We start from the raw sequence: 19,041 nt of genomic DNA on the forward strand, positions 1-19,041 counted from the left end.
GAAAATATATTAAAAAGAGGCATGCAAGGGGACTTTGTAGGAATTCATAGGCACCGTTTGTGACTCAACCAAGAAGCTCTTCTGTCCCAGGAATCTAATTATTGCAGTTGTCCTGATAGAGTGTCTGAGTGAGTTTTGGATTTCATGACAGTTTTGGAATCTGCTCTTTGATTTCTAGATATGCCCCTGTTGATCAATATTCATTTGAGAAATCCATTTCAATATCACTTAAACCACTTTCTCATCTGAATGAGGACATTGGGATATGAGTATCACAAGGTTGTTTGCTGTATCAGATGTGAAAAATATGTACCGAAGTGCTTAACAACGGTAGTTGCATTTTAAAGGTACATGTGTCATGTGGCAATGATTCAGATAAACAATCTGACCAATCATTTTTCCACAGAAAATAGAAAGTCTTTCCATAGAAAGACAAAGTACAGGTGATCAAAATCTCTTTTGACACAAGGGGGTGGGGAAAGTTCTGGAGCTCAGTTTGGGGAATGAGTTCTGGGAGCTAGGATCTTAGGCATGGAAGAAAGTCAGGGCTGTTGATTATTTTGAAGAGCATGAAGATAGAGTATCCAACAGCCCTGTGTAATAGAGTGAAAACCTGAAGATGGACCAAAGAACCAACTCCTGGAAGAGGCCAAGATGCCCTAAGTGTGATCACTGAGGCAGCAAGAGACCCCACACTTTAGCAAACAAGAGAGGAAGTAGAGAGTGGACAGAAGGATAGGAGTCCCTGAGGACCCAGATCACAAGCATGGCAGCCTCTTTCCAAGGAGCCTATGGAAAGGAAGAAAGCAGTGTGGGGAATCAGTTTGTTCCGTCTACAGAAATTTAATAATTCCACCAGTTATGGCCAGCCAAGGAGTTCATGAAGACCTGTTTTACGAACGTTCAATGTTCCAATAGCTGGACTTGTCTGGTTGACAGGTTGAGGTTAAGCTGGATGCTTTTGAGTGTCTCAGCACACAGACGCTCTTTGGAGATACTGACCACATATCTGATAGATGGGAGTCCTTAGGGACAATGGACACTGCGAACACTTTATTGTCTGTTCCCAATTCCTATTCACAGGTCATGCAAAAAAAAAAAAAAAGACAATGGCTTTCCTTGGTTTCATTTCTTGAGCTGACTTCCTCGTTAAGTCAGTCAAAGAAGTCTGTCCGATTTAATGAAATGATTCCAATAGCAAACCATCACATGGGTTGCTAGGTGTAAGATATAAAACACTACACCTAGCCAACTAGCTGCTGGGTTCCAAAGGCAACTTATCCAGTCTCTCTATCAAGGCAACTAAGGGAATCCATATTTAATATTCAGTTGAGCTAAAAACTTTGGAAACTTTCAATGTTGTTTCTGCAGCCAACTGACCAAATTGAAAGATCAGAACCAATATTATTTTTGATGAAATAGTAATCTCAGTACATCTGATATATTATTCCCTATGATACAGACAGCACCAGCAGGCTAGTTTACCCCAGAAGGAATTGGGCTAGGATTACACTGCATCTTTATTCCTCATGATTTCTCCCACTCACTTATTCATCGGATGCTTTTTTTTTTCACCCCTTCTCTTTTCTTTCTTTTAATATATCCATTCAAAATATGTCTGAAATAAATCCCAAGACTCCTAAGAATATTTCTGCTCATGTAAGCATGTGTATAACTTCCATCCTCATGCTTTCACACAAGCAGTGTTTAAATTCCAAAGGGAAAGAGGACTTCCATTGTGTTTTGTTTTCTTCTCTGTTTTTGGCAGATATGCTTTACTTCTTTCTTACCAGAGTTAGATGCAGGCTATGGATCCTCTTTTCAATGTCCTTTCTGAGGCAAAAGAAGGTAATGGAAAAGCTTAAATCCTGGCTCTGCCTATTTGACCTTCAACCTGTGACTTAAATTCTATAAGCCTCCAATTTCTTCCTTGTAAACTGAAGATGAAAAATAAGATAGAGCTAGAGTATTGCATTTAGTCCATAAAAAGCACTGGATATAGTGGCTATAAATTGATTTCCTTTCCCTTCCTTTTCTGATTATACTCTTTTAAGACAATTTAAGCTCATGCTGTTCAATTATAAACATGAATCTCTTAATAATGAAAGATATCTGTGTGTTAGAATAGGGGTTCTCCAAAGCACTGCAGTCTGAACAGAAGCGGGTGAGCACAGTGGAAGAAAAGGGGGAAATGTTATTTTGCTGCCTTTGTTTCAAAGCAGGAACTTGTGGGCAGTGAAATGGCCTGTTTTCCAGCTCTTCTGGATATAAGCCCAGATAGCAGCCAGAGACTGCCACATCAAGAAATGATGCTGGTCTCTTCTTTATGAATTCCCTGAGAAAGTGGGAAATCAATTTAATATGGGTCTATAGCTGGGAAGGTTCTCAAGAGATGACTGAGCTTAGACTTTGGGCAACTGAGATAAAACGTGCAAACCGCTTGGTACATGGCATTTCTGGTCAGCATCTGTAATAGTTGAGATAGGAGGTTGTTATTGTTAGAAAAATATTTGTCTGGAATCCAATCGAGGCAAGGTTTGGTAGCACTTTTTTTCTGTCTCCAGGCTCTACCTATATATAAGATCTATAAAACTTAAAACAGATATCCTATGAAGTGTGTCTCTTGTGATTTTTGGTCTATATCCCAATTTCTTCTCCAAAATAGTTGAACACTATGCTACAGACTATCCCACTCAACTTTGTCATATCTTAGATGGAAATGTCTACCAATTCATTTCTAAAGAAGGAAGCTAAAGCAGAGAAAATGGCCATGATTACTAATGGTGTTCAGAGGCTCTGAAGCAGAAGGATAAGAGGCCTGTTGCTAGAATCTTCGTGATGAGCAGATGCAGCAACATCACGGTGGCTTCAGGGGCGACCATCACAATGACCACTGGGAAGTTGCCGCAGGTGCCCTTTTGATAGCTGTGCCCTGTTCCCCCACTTCTGCTCTGTTTTTCCCATGGTGCCCTACTCTGACTCCCCCAGTAGGGAGTTTGGGGAACTGACTATTAGAAAGTCCATCAGTCGTTCAAGTACAGTTTCATAGAGTTTAGTCTGTTTAACTCAAGTTCAGAAGCATTTATCACCCTGCCACCAAGGCAGTTGAGAGCTAGGATACAAATACCTAAAAATTCTTTCAAAATGGTGCCTTTGCTTGGTCCTTGAGACTGTGTGATTTTAAAGGCCTTGCATTTGGAACATTCTAAACTGTGCGCCAAGGTAGGCGTGCCACTTTCTTTCATTCTCCTCTATTAAAAGCACAGGCCATTTCATTAGTATTTATTCTATTCTTCTTCTTCCTTTTCCAGATTGCTTCTTATTTCTCAACATCTGTTTCCTGTCACCATTCCATTAATTTGTGTCACCCACTCATATCTACTAATGATTCACAGGCCCTACTTTTTAGTAGTTTTGTTGTATATAAGCTCAGATACAAACCAGACAGTGTGATGTCACAGAATGAAACTCTTCCCTTTTTAATGAATTCCCAGGGTGAGTAGAAATCAATTTAATATGGTTCTAGACAGTTATATTTCGTTACAGCATCCCCTTCACGATTCCTTACACATCTGTATTTCTTAAGCATTAATGCTAACTAGATCTTTTTTTAAGTTATGTTTAAAGTTTTTGTACTTTATTTTTTCTTTTTAAAATTTGTATTTAAAATTTTTTATACAATTTTTAAAGCTTACTTTCCATTTACAGTTATTATAAAATATTGGCTATTTTCCCCGTGCTATACAACACATCCCTGAGTCTATCTTACACCCAATAGTTTGTGCCTCCCACTCCCCCTCCCCCTCCACTGGTAACCACTAGTTTGCTCTCTGTATCGGTGATTTTGCTTCTTTTTTGTTATATTCACTAGTTTGTTATATTTTTTACATTCCACATACAGATGTCATACAGTATTTGCCTTTTTCTGTCTGGCTTATTTCACTTAATGCTAACTAGATCTTAAAGTATTTAGAATTCTGTCACAGTTGAATGTGTACCATGTGTAACACACTTCTGGGAAACTGGCCTCTTCTTCCATGGCTTCTAGCTACTAAACCTGAAAGAATTCCCTTGGCTCGGTGGTATGAAGAATGTCATAAAAGGTCTGCTAATTGCTTTACTAACAAGAAGCTGCAGTCTCGTGTGCCTTAGGAGCTGTATGAGAGTCTTGCACCATGAAGCTGGTGCCACATATGAATGCCCTCTGGTGACCTCAGAGTGCTTTAAGCTCCTCTTATGACCTACTGAACAAAATCACCTACAGTCCACTTCTATACCTGTTCCTTTGTTTTTAACTCTGTGTGTGTGTATATTTATTTTTTCAACCTCACCTGATGCCTGTGTTACGTCTTGACTTCCCTTTTTGATCATATACTGGATCAGCCACATTGACAAGTCATCATTCTGACAAACTGTAAAACATACACTGTCTTACATCCCATGGGTAGTGCCCTAAGAGCATGATCTAGATCCAGACACTGTGAGACACTAAGATACGTGCTTACCTTTCTCTGTGATGGCTGTGATGTCCCCTTTTCCTCATTATAAATAGCTCTAGATTCATTGAGATCTATATATTTGGCATTTGCAACAAAGCTTAGAAATTTTCATGTAAGGGAGACATCAGTGCCTTAAATCTTTAAACTCAATCCTATCCATATCCTCTGCTTTAAATTATATCTGCTCATTTGTTTTCCCCTGCTTTTATTCAATGTATATCCTATTTTTTGAATGCCTATTTGTTCAATGCCATAAATAATAAAATTGAACCAAAAACACCTGGCACAAAAGCCCCACTTAGTCCACATAACATTTTGCCATTTTATTGTTCTGTTTTTTATAGAGTCTGGCCTCCGCCTCGTAAGTTTCCTCACATGAAATGGTCCTCTCTCAAGCAAAGCACTCTATCCCTTCACTAAAATATCAAAGACCATTACTGAAAATAAAATTTAAAATGTCAAATGTAATTGAGCACTTACATTTTTTTAACTACTGTTTTTGTTACTGACACATACAGAATGCTTCATTCCTGGGGTGGCCCATAAACTGAAATGCATACCATAGAATTCAGAAAGTTATTCTCACCTACATGGTAGAAGAGTTGATCTGTAAAATGTAGAGCTAGCAGGCTGCCAACTCTGGGTGAGAGAGAAATTGAAGTGCCAGCACTTTCAGCACAGCCCTGAAAGAAGTGTGCTAGGCTAGGATTATTCAGACTAGTACCAACATGGCCAAAGAAAAATTGAGGGCTGAGCAAAACTTCAATTAATTCTATAATTGTAATGACCATTTGTGATTATGAAATAGAATTTGCTCACTCCTAAGAAATGGACAAAACCAAAATCCTTACAGCATGACGTGGAAGTGTTTTTATAAGATGACCCTTCTCTCTCCGTGTCACTCCCTGCACTCCCAACCCCCACATCACAGCCACACTGATACAGTAGATATCTCCCGAGAGTGCTTTGCTCTCTTACCTCATGTCTGCATATTTAGGCATTCACGTATTTACACATTATGAATATATATTCATATGGTTAGATGTTATTTCATCAAACGATAGCTCTGTTCTCCATCTTGCCTTACTTTTATTCATCCTTCCAAATTCTCTTCTTATAGCCCTTCTCTGAGAAGCTATCCTGATTCTGCAGCCCAAGCTTCATGGGAACACACTGGATCAAGCATAACTCTATTATACAATTTTTGCCTTGTGTAATGCTCTGTATGTCTTTTCTCTGCGATAAATCCTTTCTCAGTGAGTTCCCTGATGTCAGATATACATCCAATTTATTGCTGATTCACCCGTGTTTAGCACAATGCCTTCTTTGCCAAACAGTAAGTGCTCAATAATTGTTTGCTAAAAGACTCATGAAAGAAGTAGACGGTGGTTGGATTAACCACCATTCCCCCTACCTGGTTTTGCTTGCAGAAATAAGAGCCCAATTTACACACCTCCTTTAAGTGTGTGATCAATGCTATATTGACATGAAATTAGCATTTCTCCGGCTATCAAGGGAATGGCATTTGGGACTGAGGTTCAACAAACAATTCAGAAATAGTACATGAGGAAGTGATAGATAGACATTGATCACTGTCACTATAAGAAAAATCTATTGTCCTTCATTTGACAAGATGACTCTTCTAATTCATTTAATGGAATGTTTATTTTGAGCCATATTCCAGCTATGAGAAGGTAAACAGTCTTGTTCGTATATTTAGAGTTATAATAAAAGGAAACTGTGGTTTGAAAGTTTAGAAGGGAGGTAAAGAGAGTGACAGAGTAGGAAGAGATATGTTTCTTACAGTGCAAACCTGGGGGAGGGAAAGATGGCTGAGGCAAGGTCATCTGGATGTCAAACAACAATGAAAATAAAAATGATTACAATGATTACGGCTGAGTTCCCAAACACTTGGTTACATGCTAGGCCTAGAACTAAGTACTTCATATGTATTAACTGATTTAATCTTCTTGTAACCATGACAAGATTTGAAGCACAGAGAGGCTACTCACCCCAAAGTAACCCCAGTAACCCAGGTAACCCAAAGTAACCCAGCAAACTAGCCCCAAAGCTGCACAGAAAGAAAGAGGCAGAGCTAGAGTTTGAGCCTGGACAAGATAACTATAGACTGCAAATACTACACATGACGGACTAGGGAAAAGGGAGGTATAGATGTACACAGAGCATAGGACTCTGATGAGTATGACATGCTGTGACGTAAGGTTTTAATGGATGAAGCTAAAGTTTTGCTTTGGGAAAGAAATGCAATAATTAGCTCTGGGTACATGGGATTTTTCTCTTAGCTATATTGAGTAAAGAAAACTAAATACAGTTTATCTAACCTTAGTCGTCCAACTCAACCCTTTGCACTCTACATTTTTCCTTTGGCCCATCATGGAACTGAGAAGGTAGAAATTGATTGCATTTGCCTATATTCACATCTCTGGTCCAATTATATCATGTGCCTATTGGTGAAATGCTCAGTTAAGTGGTACCTCCAAAATGTTAGCATAGGTTCCTTTGCAACGTGGCATAATAAAAATTCTGGAGCTCTGAATCAAAGGAGTTGGAGTCTGACATTTTATAGGACTTTGGGTAATTCAAAGAACCCTTTTGATTCTCTGATTTCTCTTCTGTAAAACGAGGAGTGCAATTTTAGCTCTCTCCTGGGGCTGTTGATGAATATCAAATGGAATATTATACCAGCGAGCGTTTCCTGAACTTCAGGGAGATGATGTAAAGTGTCATGGTTGTGTTCATTCACTATTCACTCAACAGCTGTTTATGTAACTCCTACAGTGCACCAAATCTGTTACGTGTGCTGGAGATTGTATGGTGAACAAGTCCGCAAGTCCGCTGCTCCAGGGAGAATAAATATTCGTAGGGAAGAATGGCAATAAATAAGTAAACAAATTTAATCATTTGAGAGTCTGATAAGTGCTATAAAAATCAAAATATAGAGATATTTTCAGTTGTCTTGCTATACCATATTCCAACCACTAGCATTGATTGATTACAGAATAATTAGTCTAAAAAACTGTCCCTTCTAAACATCCCTACCACAATGGTATGGAATCCAGGGCGATTTGCTACACTGTTGAGAGCCCATTGTAACCCCTGACACCTGGCATGTGGGAGGCACATTGAACACATGCTTGTTGAATGCCCCACTAAGGGGGTGACAGTGACTAATAATTTCCTGACGTCCTCTTGTCATGAAATATTTACAAAGGAGTTATGGCATTTGGATTTTAAAGGTAACTTACAGCTTCAGTGAGTGCAATACCTTGATGTTAGTGGAGATAGGTTAGTGCAGTAGCATGACGGCAAATTCCTGAGTAAGATGGCCCAGGACTGACTCTCAGCTCATACCAATTACCATGGCCAAGTTACTGAAACTCTTTGCATACCCATTTTCTCAACTATAAAATGCGGGTAGTAGAAGTACCTTAAGTTATAGGGTTGTTGATAGTGTGATATAAACTAATGCAGAAAGTACTTAGAATGGCTCCTGAGTATACTGAGCCTTCGATGCATGTTGGCTACTATAGTTTTTCTTCCTTCCGTCCTTCCTCCCTTCTTCCCTCCCTTCCTTCCTTTCTTTCGTCAATGGGAAAACTAAAGTCTTCAAGTTACTTTGCCATAAGTCAAAGCAAGTTAGTGGAAAAACAACTAGAAATCAATGTGCTGCTTGGTATTTCCTTCTACTACAACTCACAGCCATAGGCTCAGGTGCCCCTCTGGGCTTGGATTATTTTCTTCAAATGGATCAGGCTAGAGCAAGTAGATCTTCTCTCCTACACAACTCAAGATGAAAGAGCCTCTGAACATAGGGAGGGTGGGAGGGAGACGCAAGAGGGAGGGGATATGGGGATATATGTATACGTATAGCTGATTCACTTTGTTATACAACAGAAAGTAACACAACAATGTAAAGCAATTATACTCCAATAAAGTTGCTAAAAAAAAAAAAAAAAAAAAAAAAAAAAGAACCTCTGAACCTCCGGCAGCTGTCTATTTCATGGATTCTTTGGTTTCTGTCTTCATGCAAAGCTATGTAATCTAACTAGTGAGAAATGCTCTATACACCAAGATGCCCGCACTGGGGACCAACAGGTAGTACTTTGCTGTTGTGATTATTGAGAATAATTGTAACAATTACCTTTTGTTGAAGCCCTACCGTATACCAGTCCCTAGGCTAAGTAGTTTATATATAACATTTAATTCTCACAACAAATATATGAAATACTCATCATCACACTTTAAGTTTGAGGAGAAGCAGTTATGTAACTTGTTTAGTATCACACAGTGAATTTTGGGTCCATCTGACCTTAAAGCCCATGTGTTTTTCTCTAGAAGACATTGCATAGAAATCATCACCTTTTTAAGATTATTATTGTGCCATTCCCATGATCCATACAGAGCTTTCTAAAATTTAAAATACCAGGCTTCCCTGGTGGCGCAGTGGTTGAGAGTCCGCCTGTCGATGCAGGGGACACGGGTTCGTGCCCTGGTGCAGGAAGATCCCATGTGCCGCGGAGCGGCTGGGCCCGTGAGCCATGGCTGCTGAGCCTGCGCGTCCGGAGCCTGTGCTCCGCAACCGGAGAGGCCACAACAGTGAGAGGCCCGTGTACCGCAAAATAAATAAATTAAATTAAATTAAAAATACCAAAGTCTTGTCACTCATAAGGGGCATCATGTCTCATAAACAACATGAAGACCTCCCAACACCTACACAGACCAAACCCTTTGCCTTGAGTAAGGGATGGTAACTTCCCTTACTTATCACAGTTAGGGAAAATAAGGACATTTTTTTCAGTAACAGGCATTGGTGGTGAGCTTCCACCAGTAGTAATTACTATGGCTTCCTGGTCTTGTCGTAAATGAGGTATCTATTATACCCCAAGAGCTCAGAGCTAGAGTCTGAGCAGTGGTTGCAGCAGCCAGGATGGTGTAAATGTTTAAAGCTCTAATCAGACATCCAGTCACTGGCTACACAGTTGCTTTTCCTTTTGATGAGGAAATATACAATTCCTTAGGGGTGGATGTGAAATGTTCATAAATAGAAAGGCATCTGAAGTATCTATGAGCAATACTTATTTATAGGAATCATTTATCCAGAGTCTCTATGTGCCTTTCCAGCTCCAATATTTATCTGTTATCTAACACCACATAGCACTCATATTCCACATGCTCTTTCTATTTATATGCATGGAATCTATCTCTCTAATTGTTCTTAAGTCCCTAAAGAGTGGGTACAGTAATTCACCTCCTGCCAGATGGCAGTACGTGCTTCTCCGTGACTTCTAATTCTACCCACAGTAAACCTATCGGCAAATCATTTGTCTGTTCATTCAGTTTCTCACCACATCAACCAGCAACTACATTTGTTTCTATCTACAATGTCTGGCCTAATCAATGTGGTGTTCTTTTCCTTATGCAATGCATTTTCCCCATCCAGCTTTTCACTGGCTTCTTCTTCTGACCCTTTGATGAGTGTCTGCATGTATGTACATCCTCAGCAAAACTGATTATTGTTACCCAATGCTTGTGGCCAAAATGGTGAAAAGAACATCTGCTCTGGATTATGGCGATGTGAACTCAAAGCAAGTATTCAATTTTATGACTCTTCTACTTCAGGCTAATTCTGTAAACTGTTTAAGTCTCTTCATCTGTAGGACCTGATTAGTAATACTAATCTTACAGTGTTGTGTTTTTTTTGGAGGCTAAGTTATAAGTTACAACATTTGCCTGTAAATGTGCAATAGACCTTCCTAAGAATGGATTTGCATAAATAACATTTGCTTAGCACTTGCTCTGTGCAGCGACTATGGTTTGTATCTTTCAACTCACTATCTTCAAATAATTCTAAGAGGTAGATACTGTTGTTATTCCAATTTCATAACAGGAGAAAACTGAATGCCATCGAGGTTGGTAACTTGCACAACAACACACAACTAAGAGAACAAGGAGCAAGATTCTAGTCCTTGTTTTTCTGAACCCAAAGTACCAGATACACTTTTTTTCTTTTCTTTTTTTACCGTCTTTATTGGAGTATAACTGCTTTACAATGGTGTGTTAGTTTCTGCTGTATAACAAAGTGAATCAGTTATACATATACATATGTCGCCATATCTCTTCCCTCTTACATCTCCCTCCCTCCCACCCTCCCTATCCCACCCCTCTAGGTGGTCACAAAGCACTGAGCTGATCTCCCTGTGCTATGTGACTGCTTTCCACTATCTATTTTACATTTGGTAGTGTATATATGTCCATGCCACTCTCTCACTTTGTCACAGCTTACCCTTCCCGCCCCCCATATCCTCAAGTCCATGCTCTAGTAGGTCTGTGTCTTTATACCCGTCTTACCCCTTGGTACTTCATAACCTTTTTTTTTTTTTTCCTTAGATTCCATATATATGTGTTAGCATACAGTATTTGTTTTTCTCTTTCTGACTTACTTCACTTTGTATGACAGACTCTAGGTCCATCCACCTCACTACAAATAACTCAATTTCGTTTCTCTTTATGGCTGAGTAATATTCCATTATATATATGTGCCACATCTTCTTTATCCATTCATCTGTTGATGGACACTTAGGTTGCTTCCATGTCCTGGCTATTGTAAATAGAGCTGCAATAAACATTTTGGTACATGACTCTTTTTGAATTATGGTTTTCTCAGGGTATATGCCCAGTAGTGGGATTGCTGGGTTGTATGGTAGTTCTATTTGTAGTTTTTTAAGGAACCTCCATACTGTTCTCCATAGTGGCTGTATCAATTTACATTCCCACCAACAGTGCAAGAGGGTTCCCTTTTCTTCACACCCTCTCCAGCATTCGTTGCTTGTAGATTTTCTGATGATGCCCATCATAACTGGTGTGAGGTGATACCTCATTGTAGTTTTGATTTGCATTTCTCTAATAATTAGCAATGTTGAGCAGCTTCTTGGCCATCTGTATGTCTTCTTTGGAGAAATGTCTATTTAGGTCTTGCCCATTTTTGGATTGGGTTGTTTGTTTTTTTGTTATTGAGCTGCATGTACATTTTGGAGATTAATCCTTTGTCACTTGCTTCATTTGCAAATATTTTCTCCCATTCTGAGGGTTGTCTTTTCGTCTTGTTTATGGTTTCCTTTGCTGTGCAAAACCTTTGAAGTTTAATTAGGTCCCATGTGTTTATTTTTGGTTTTATTTCCATTTCTCTAGGAGGTGGGTCAAAAAGGATCTTGCTGTGATTTATGTCATAGAGTGTTCTGCCTATGTTTTCCTCTAAGAGTTTGATAGTGTCTGGCCTTACATTTAGGTCTTTAATCCATTTTGAGTTTATTTTTGTGTATGGTGTTAGGGAGTGTTCTAATTTCATACTTTTACATGTACCTGTCCAGTTTTCCCAGCACCACTTATTGAAGAGGCTGTCTTTTCTCCACTGTATATTCTTGCCTCCTTTATCAAAGATAAGGTGACCATATGTGCATGGGTTAATCTCTGGGCTTTCTATCCTGTTCCATTGATCTATATTTCTATTTTTGTGCCAGTACCATACTGTCTTGATTATTGTAGATTTGTAGTATAGTCTGAAGTCAGGGAGCCTGATTTCTCCAGCTCCATTTTTCGTTCTCAAGATTGCTCTGGCTATTCGGGGTCTTTTGTGTTTCCATACAAATTGTGAAATTTTTTGTCCTAGTTCTGTGAAAAATGCCATTGGTAGTTTGATAGGGATTGCATTGAATCTGTAGATTGCTTTGGGTAGTAGAGTCATTTTCACAATGTTGATTCTTCCAATCTAAGAACATGGTATATCTCTCCATCTATTTGTATCATCTTTAATTTCTTTCATCAGTGTCTTATAATTTTCTGCATACAGGACTTTTGTCTCCTTAGGTAGGTTTATTCCTAGATATTTTATTCTTTTTGTTGCAGTGGTTAATGGGAGTGTTTTCTTGATTTCACTTTCAGAGTTTTCATCATTAGTGTATAGGAATGCCAGAGATTTCTGTGCATTAATTTTGTATCCTGCTACTTCACCAAATTCATTGATTAGCTCTAGTAGTTTTCTGGTAGCATCTTTAGGAGTCTCTATGTATAGTATCATGTGATCTGCAAACAGTGACAGCTTTACTTCTTCTTTTCCGATTTGGATTCCTTTTATTTTTTTTCTTCTCTGATTGCTGTGGCTAAAACTTCCAAAACTGAATAAGAGTGGTGAGAGTGGGCAAACTTGTCTTGTTCCTGATCTTAGTGGAAATGATTTCAGTTTTTCACCATTGAGAATGATGGTGGCTGTGGGTTTGTCTTATATGGACTTTATTATGTTGAGGAAAGTTCCCTCTACGCCTACTTTCTGCAGGGTTTTTATCATAAATGGGTGTTGAATTTTGTTGAAAGCTTTCTCTGCATCTATTAAGAGGATCATATGGTTTTTCTCCTTCAATTTGTCAATATGGTGTATCAGGTTGATTGATTTGCATATATTGAAGAATCCTTGCATTCCCTGAATAAACCCCATTTGATCATGTTGTATGATCCTTTTACTGTGCTGTTCAATTTGTTTGCTAGTATTTTGTTGAGGATTTTTGCATCTATGTTCATCAGTGATATTGGCCTGTAGTTTTCTTTGTTGTGACATCTTTGTCTGGTTTTGGTATCAGGGTGATGGTGGCTTTGTAGAATGAGTTTGGGAGTGTTCCTCCCTCTGCTATATTTTGGAAGAGCTTGAGAAGGATAGGTGTTAGCTCTTCTCTAAATGTTTGATTGAATTCGCCTGTGAAGCCATCTGGTCCTGGGCTTTCGTTTGTTGGAAGATTTTTTTTTTTTTTTTTTTTTTGCGTTACGCGGGCCTCTCACTGTTGTGGCCTCTCCCATTGCGGAGCACAGGCTCCGGACGCGCAGGCTCAGCGGCCATGGCTCACGAGCCCATTCACTCCGCGGCATGTGGGATCTTCCCAGACTGGGGCACGAACCTGTGTCCCCTGCATTGGCAGGCAGACTCTCAACCACTGCGCCACCAGGGAAGCCCCGTGTTGGAAGATTTTTAATCACAGTTTCAATTTCATTGCTTGTGATTGGTCTGTTCATATTTTCTATATCTTCCTGGTTTAGTCTCGGCAGGTTGTGCATTTCTAAGAATTTGTCCATTTCTTCCAGGTTGTCCATTTTATTGGCATAGAGTTGCCTGTAGTAATCTCTCATGATCCTTTGTATTTCTGCAGTGTCAGTTGTTACTTCTCCTTTTTCATTTCTAATTCTATTGATTTGAGTCTTCTCCCTTTCTTTCTTGATGAGTTTGGCTAATGGTTTATCAATTTTGCTTATCTTGTCAAAGAACTGGCTTTTAGTTTTATTGATCTTTGCTATCGTTTCCTTCATTTCTTTTTCATTTATTTCTGGTCTGATCTTGATGATTTCTTTCCTTCTGCTAACTTTGGGTTTTTTTTGATCTTCTTTCCAAAATGAAAATAAATAAGGAAATACAAGCTTTAAATGATACATTAAATAAGATGGACTTAATTGATATTTATAGGACATTCCATCCAAAAACAACAGAGTACACATTTTTCTCAAGTGCTCATGGAACATTCTCCAGGATAGATCATATCTTAGGTCACAAATCAAGCCTTGGTAAATTTAAGAAAACTGAAATCGTATCAAGTATCTTTTCCAACCACAACGCTATGAGACTTGGTATCAATTACAGGAAAAAATCTGTAAAAAATACAAACACATTGAAGGCTAAACAATACACTACTTAATAACAAAGTGATCACTGAAGGAATCAAAGAGGAAATCAAAAAATACCTAGAAACAAATGACAATGGAAACACGACGACCCTAAACCTGTGGGATGCAGCAAAAGCAGTTCTAAGAGGGAAGTTTACAGCAATACAATCCTACCCTAAGAAACAGGAAACATCTTAAATAAACAACCTAACCTTGCACCTAAAGCAATTAGAGAAAGAAGAACAGATACACTTTTAATTGTTGTATTCTCAGCACCTAGGACAGTGCCTGGCTCTGTAGCTTTGACTTGGCATCTACGAGTTACTGCTATCTTTGGAGTTAAGTTATATTTCCATTCTTGTGATATTTAATGACCATATAGTTGGTTTGACCCTGTGGATAAACCTGACAGTAACTCATAAATGCAAATGAATGCTTTAGAGTTTCAAACACATCCGTCTCTTCTAAGAAATATTGATGGCATATCGAGAACATTGATGAAGCTATAATAAAAAATAGCTAACATTTTTGGTGTGCTTGCTATATACCAACAGAAAATACTAAATACTTAATATATATTATTTTATTTGTTTTTTACAACAAGCCTATGAGGTAGATAACAGCATTACCCCAACTGTATAAATGAAGAAAATAAGTAACAGAGAAATTTAAGTAATTTGCCCAAAATTACAATTATAGTAACTGTTTAAGCTAGGGTTTGAACCCTGGCATTCTGTCTCCAAAGCCTCCTTATAATTGAGCTAGTCACTAAACTCTTGAAGCTTCATTTCAAGTACCAATGTAATAGGGGTAATAATGTCAGCTAACTCACAGGGTTATGAGAATTAAGCGAGATACTGTGCTCTTGAGACAGTCCTTGGCACTTTGAAGAGTGAGCTCAATATATATCAAGCATTATCGTTAGTAGCTGCTAGATTTTAAGCTCCCTGTGTACAAATATCATGTCTAGTTCATTTTCATTTCCCCCACAGCACCCGGACACTGTATTGTTGTCTATGGTTGGTGCATAATAAATGCCTTTGAATGAAACTGAACAAAGAATGGGGCACAGTCAATGGGAATCAGAATCTCCCAGGAGGAATCCAAGAGCAGTGGCCTTCAGGAGTTTCTGGGGGCTTGGGGAAAGGTAGGCTTACTTTGTAAGTCCCTCTCCATACATGCAATAAAATAAGTGAACTCCACAACCTTCTCAAGAAGCCCCATCTCTTAGAATTCCACTGACTTCCCTAAGAGCAGGAGGAAGACTGACACAGCTTCCTATCCCCCCTGAATGGGCTGGCTGCAGGGGCAAAAGAGCAGCCAATGCAAAGGAACAGGTAATCAAAGAGCCTCTCAATCAACTGCTTTTACCTCAATATTGCCTTCTGCCCACAAGAGACACAAGCAGAGCCTAGATTTACCTATGGCAGATGGCAGGCCTATTACACATTCAGAAGCACAGGAGGATGTGTTCATCAGAACACGCGTATATCTACATACATAAATGGACACACATTTATAGAAGAAAAGAACAATCAGTGATGGTGGAGGCTAGCAAAATTCAAGCTCCCTGGGGCTGCTTGTTGAACAGCAACTCCTGCTGCAGAACCAGGTACCAAAGCATAATTTGTAGTCATGTAGCGCCAATATGCCTGGATGACTGTGTAAAACATTTATAAATCAGACCCTAATGGACAGCCTCTGTGCTTTATAACTGCGTTTAACTCTTTCTCACTTCTCCGCTGGTAGGAAACAGGAATACATAAAAATATACTAAGAAGAAAGAGGAAAACCGTATTCCTAACAATTTCACTTGCAAAAAGGAAATGAAGGGAAGGCAGCTGTCTTGCCGTAGTCGTGATAATTAATAATAATAATGCCTCTACTGCATTGAGAACTCACAATGTTCTGGGTAGTGAGCTCAGAGCTGCATATGCATCCTCTATAGTTCTAAAATATGGCACAGGGGTGGGCTGTGCCATATTTCTTTTTAAGGATGCCAAACAGAGGTTCAGAGAGGTTTAGTAATTTGCCCAGAGTTCACAGTTGATCTGTAGGGCTTTGGGGTATCCAGCCCCCAAATCAATCATTAAGGTACAGCAAAAAGACCAGACCTAGGTAAAACTCAGAGGCAGACACACACACCACGTATCACACGTTTCCACTCCAGATTCAATTCTCTCTCTGACAATCCTGGATGGGAGGTCTCATCATCTCATTTTACAGACAGCAAAACTGAGCTCAGAGTATGTCTGTAACTCATCCAAGGTCACATCTGGTAAGTGCTGGAGTGGAATTTCGAATCAAGTGTGTCTGACTCCAAAGGCTTATCAGCCCTAGAACATCAAGAGGATGGGGGTGTGAGTTTTCTTCCACACTTGCATCCCTGCCTTCAAATGCTCACCATCACCTATGTACCCCTTCTTGTACATTTTCTGCCAAGTGTCCTTTCTGCTTCTAAGCTGACTTTCTCCAGACCTGGTATGGTTAGTTGACCCTCTCAGGACAAATCCTATGCCCTTAGCACCCTCACAGGATAGAACTTGTCTAGATTTCAGAATATTTTACCAAAACCAAACAGCTTTGTTAGCAGCACAGTTTGAATTCATAGGACTGCTTCTCAAGTAGTATGAATTTATGACATACTAGCTGTTCATAGGAGATGATTTGGGGTGGGGGGAAGGGGCTAAAAGTCCCTCTCATCCATATACCACCTCTGGGTGAGGACAACTCTGTTTCATAAAAAGAAAGATTTGCCTTTATTGCAGAGTCCCTGTGTGCTGTTCATTTTTCTACCCTAGTATCTGGCACAATAATGCTCAATTAGTGCCCACGAGAGTTCTTTGTATGGGTTGGGAATGTCTGAGCCACCACTGCCTGTAAAGGAGGACCCTGTCTGGGTGTGACCAGAGCTGCTCCAGGTATCCAGGGTGACTGGCAATCCTAGAAACATCTATTCATGGATTTTTCAAAGTTAAACCCATGTATCAGCTCTATAAGCTCTCAGAGCACAGAAGGCTTTGACCCTTTGTTTACTGTTGTACCCCAAGGCCTAGAACAGTGTCCTGCACGTAGTAGGTTCTCAATGAATATTTGATGAATGAGTAAATGAATGAATGATTCTTACCACATTGTAATTTAGTCTCCACCTCCTTTACACACACATACCTGCATGTACACACATACATGCCCACATAACATACATGCATATCCATGAACTTGCACACCAGCAGGCTTTGACCTGAGACTGCCTTGAGGTCAGAATCTGTTTTGTGCTTCTCACTGGCTCCAGGATTTATGACAGTGCCTGGCACAGCCTTAAAGGAACACTGGTTTGGGCTGGTAAACCGTCTTCCAAGGATGTTCTCCAGGGCCCCATCTCACTGAGTTTTAAGAGGCTCTATTAAATCTGATTTTTCAATGCTTTTCTTCATGCTAGTACTTCCTTCTGAGCAATTATTTCTCCATTTTCATTCTGAGTTTTTGCCTTTTTCCTTGTTATATCCTCATCTACCACTACAAAACATGTCTCCCTCCTGGGGATTTATGTTGACCTCTGTGCTACAGATAGTGTATCACCAGCATGGGCTTCTATAATACTTGCCAAAGTGGTATCAAGGGAGCCCAACCTTTGTATAGTGACTCTAAGGTGTTACTTGGGCAAAATGCAGAAGGGGACCTGGAAAGATTATTCTGGAATGAAAGAAAAATTCTGGCTAGGGCTCATAGTAAAGGCAAGAGCCCAAGACTATAGCGCAAAAAAAAAAAAAAAAAATTGTGAAAGAAGAAACTCAGCTGTGGGATATGGTAAAGAGGTTGTGGAATAAGAGGAAGCCAGATAGAAATAAAGAAAGAAAGAGAGTCTAGACTGAATTGAGTATATTCAGTCTTTATTTCAAGCTATACTTATTGATTACCTTCTAGGTATCTGCTGCCATACTGGGTGCCAGGGACACAGTCCCTGCCCTGTTCCATCTTAGACCCTAGTGGGGAGCTATGTATAGATGAGATAGTCACATAAGTATATAATGAATAGCTGATGAGTCCTGTGAGTGTGTGACAGGAGGTTCTGTTCTATCTGGAATGGTCAGGAAAGCTTTCCCCAAAGAGGTCATTCTTGAGTTGAGATTCAAAGTTGGGGAACAGTTAACTAGACAAAGGAAAATGAGAAGAGTTGAAGGGGATTCGAAGTAGAGGGGATAATATGTGCAGGGCTTCTGTTTTGGGAGAGAATGTGTAAGAGGAAATGAAAAGAGACCAAGTGGCCAGAGCAGAGAGACAAGGAGGTCCTCCTGAGAAGAGATCAGAGAGAAGGGTAGAAATCCCACACTGAAGAGGAACGAAGGCCACAGAAGGGATTATGACCTTCACCATTACAAGGACAGGAAGCCATTAGAGGGATTTAAGCCAAAGAGTGTTAGGACACATTTGCACTTTTCAAGTTGACTCTGGTTAATACGAAGGAAATGGCCTGGATGGAAGAAACAGTAGAAACAGGATGCCCAGTTGGATAGTAACTGTCAGAATCCAAATAAAAGATGATGGCTTGGACCAGCATGCCAACCATGGGTTGAGAAGGAATGGGGGTATGTATATTCGAGATGTACTGAGAATATAAAATTGACAGGAATTGATAATGGATCCAATGTGGTAGGGGAGGGAAGTTTCTAGTTTGGTTTCTAGGTTTCTGGATTGTACAGCTAGATGGCTGGGGGTGCCACCTGCTGGAACACAGGGCCACTGGGTGAGAACCAAGTGGGCATGGAGAAGAGCACGTAGTTGTTTGGGTCCAAAACATGGCTTCATCAATCTCTAGTCATGA

This window comes from Phocoena sinus, chromosome 2, assembly GCF_008692025.1.
Source record: "Phocoena sinus isolate mPhoSin1 chromosome 2, mPhoSin1.pri, whole genome shotgun sequence".
NCBI classification, from domain to species: Eukaryota; Metazoa; Chordata; class Mammalia; order Artiodactyla; family Phocoenidae; genus Phocoena; species Phocoena sinus.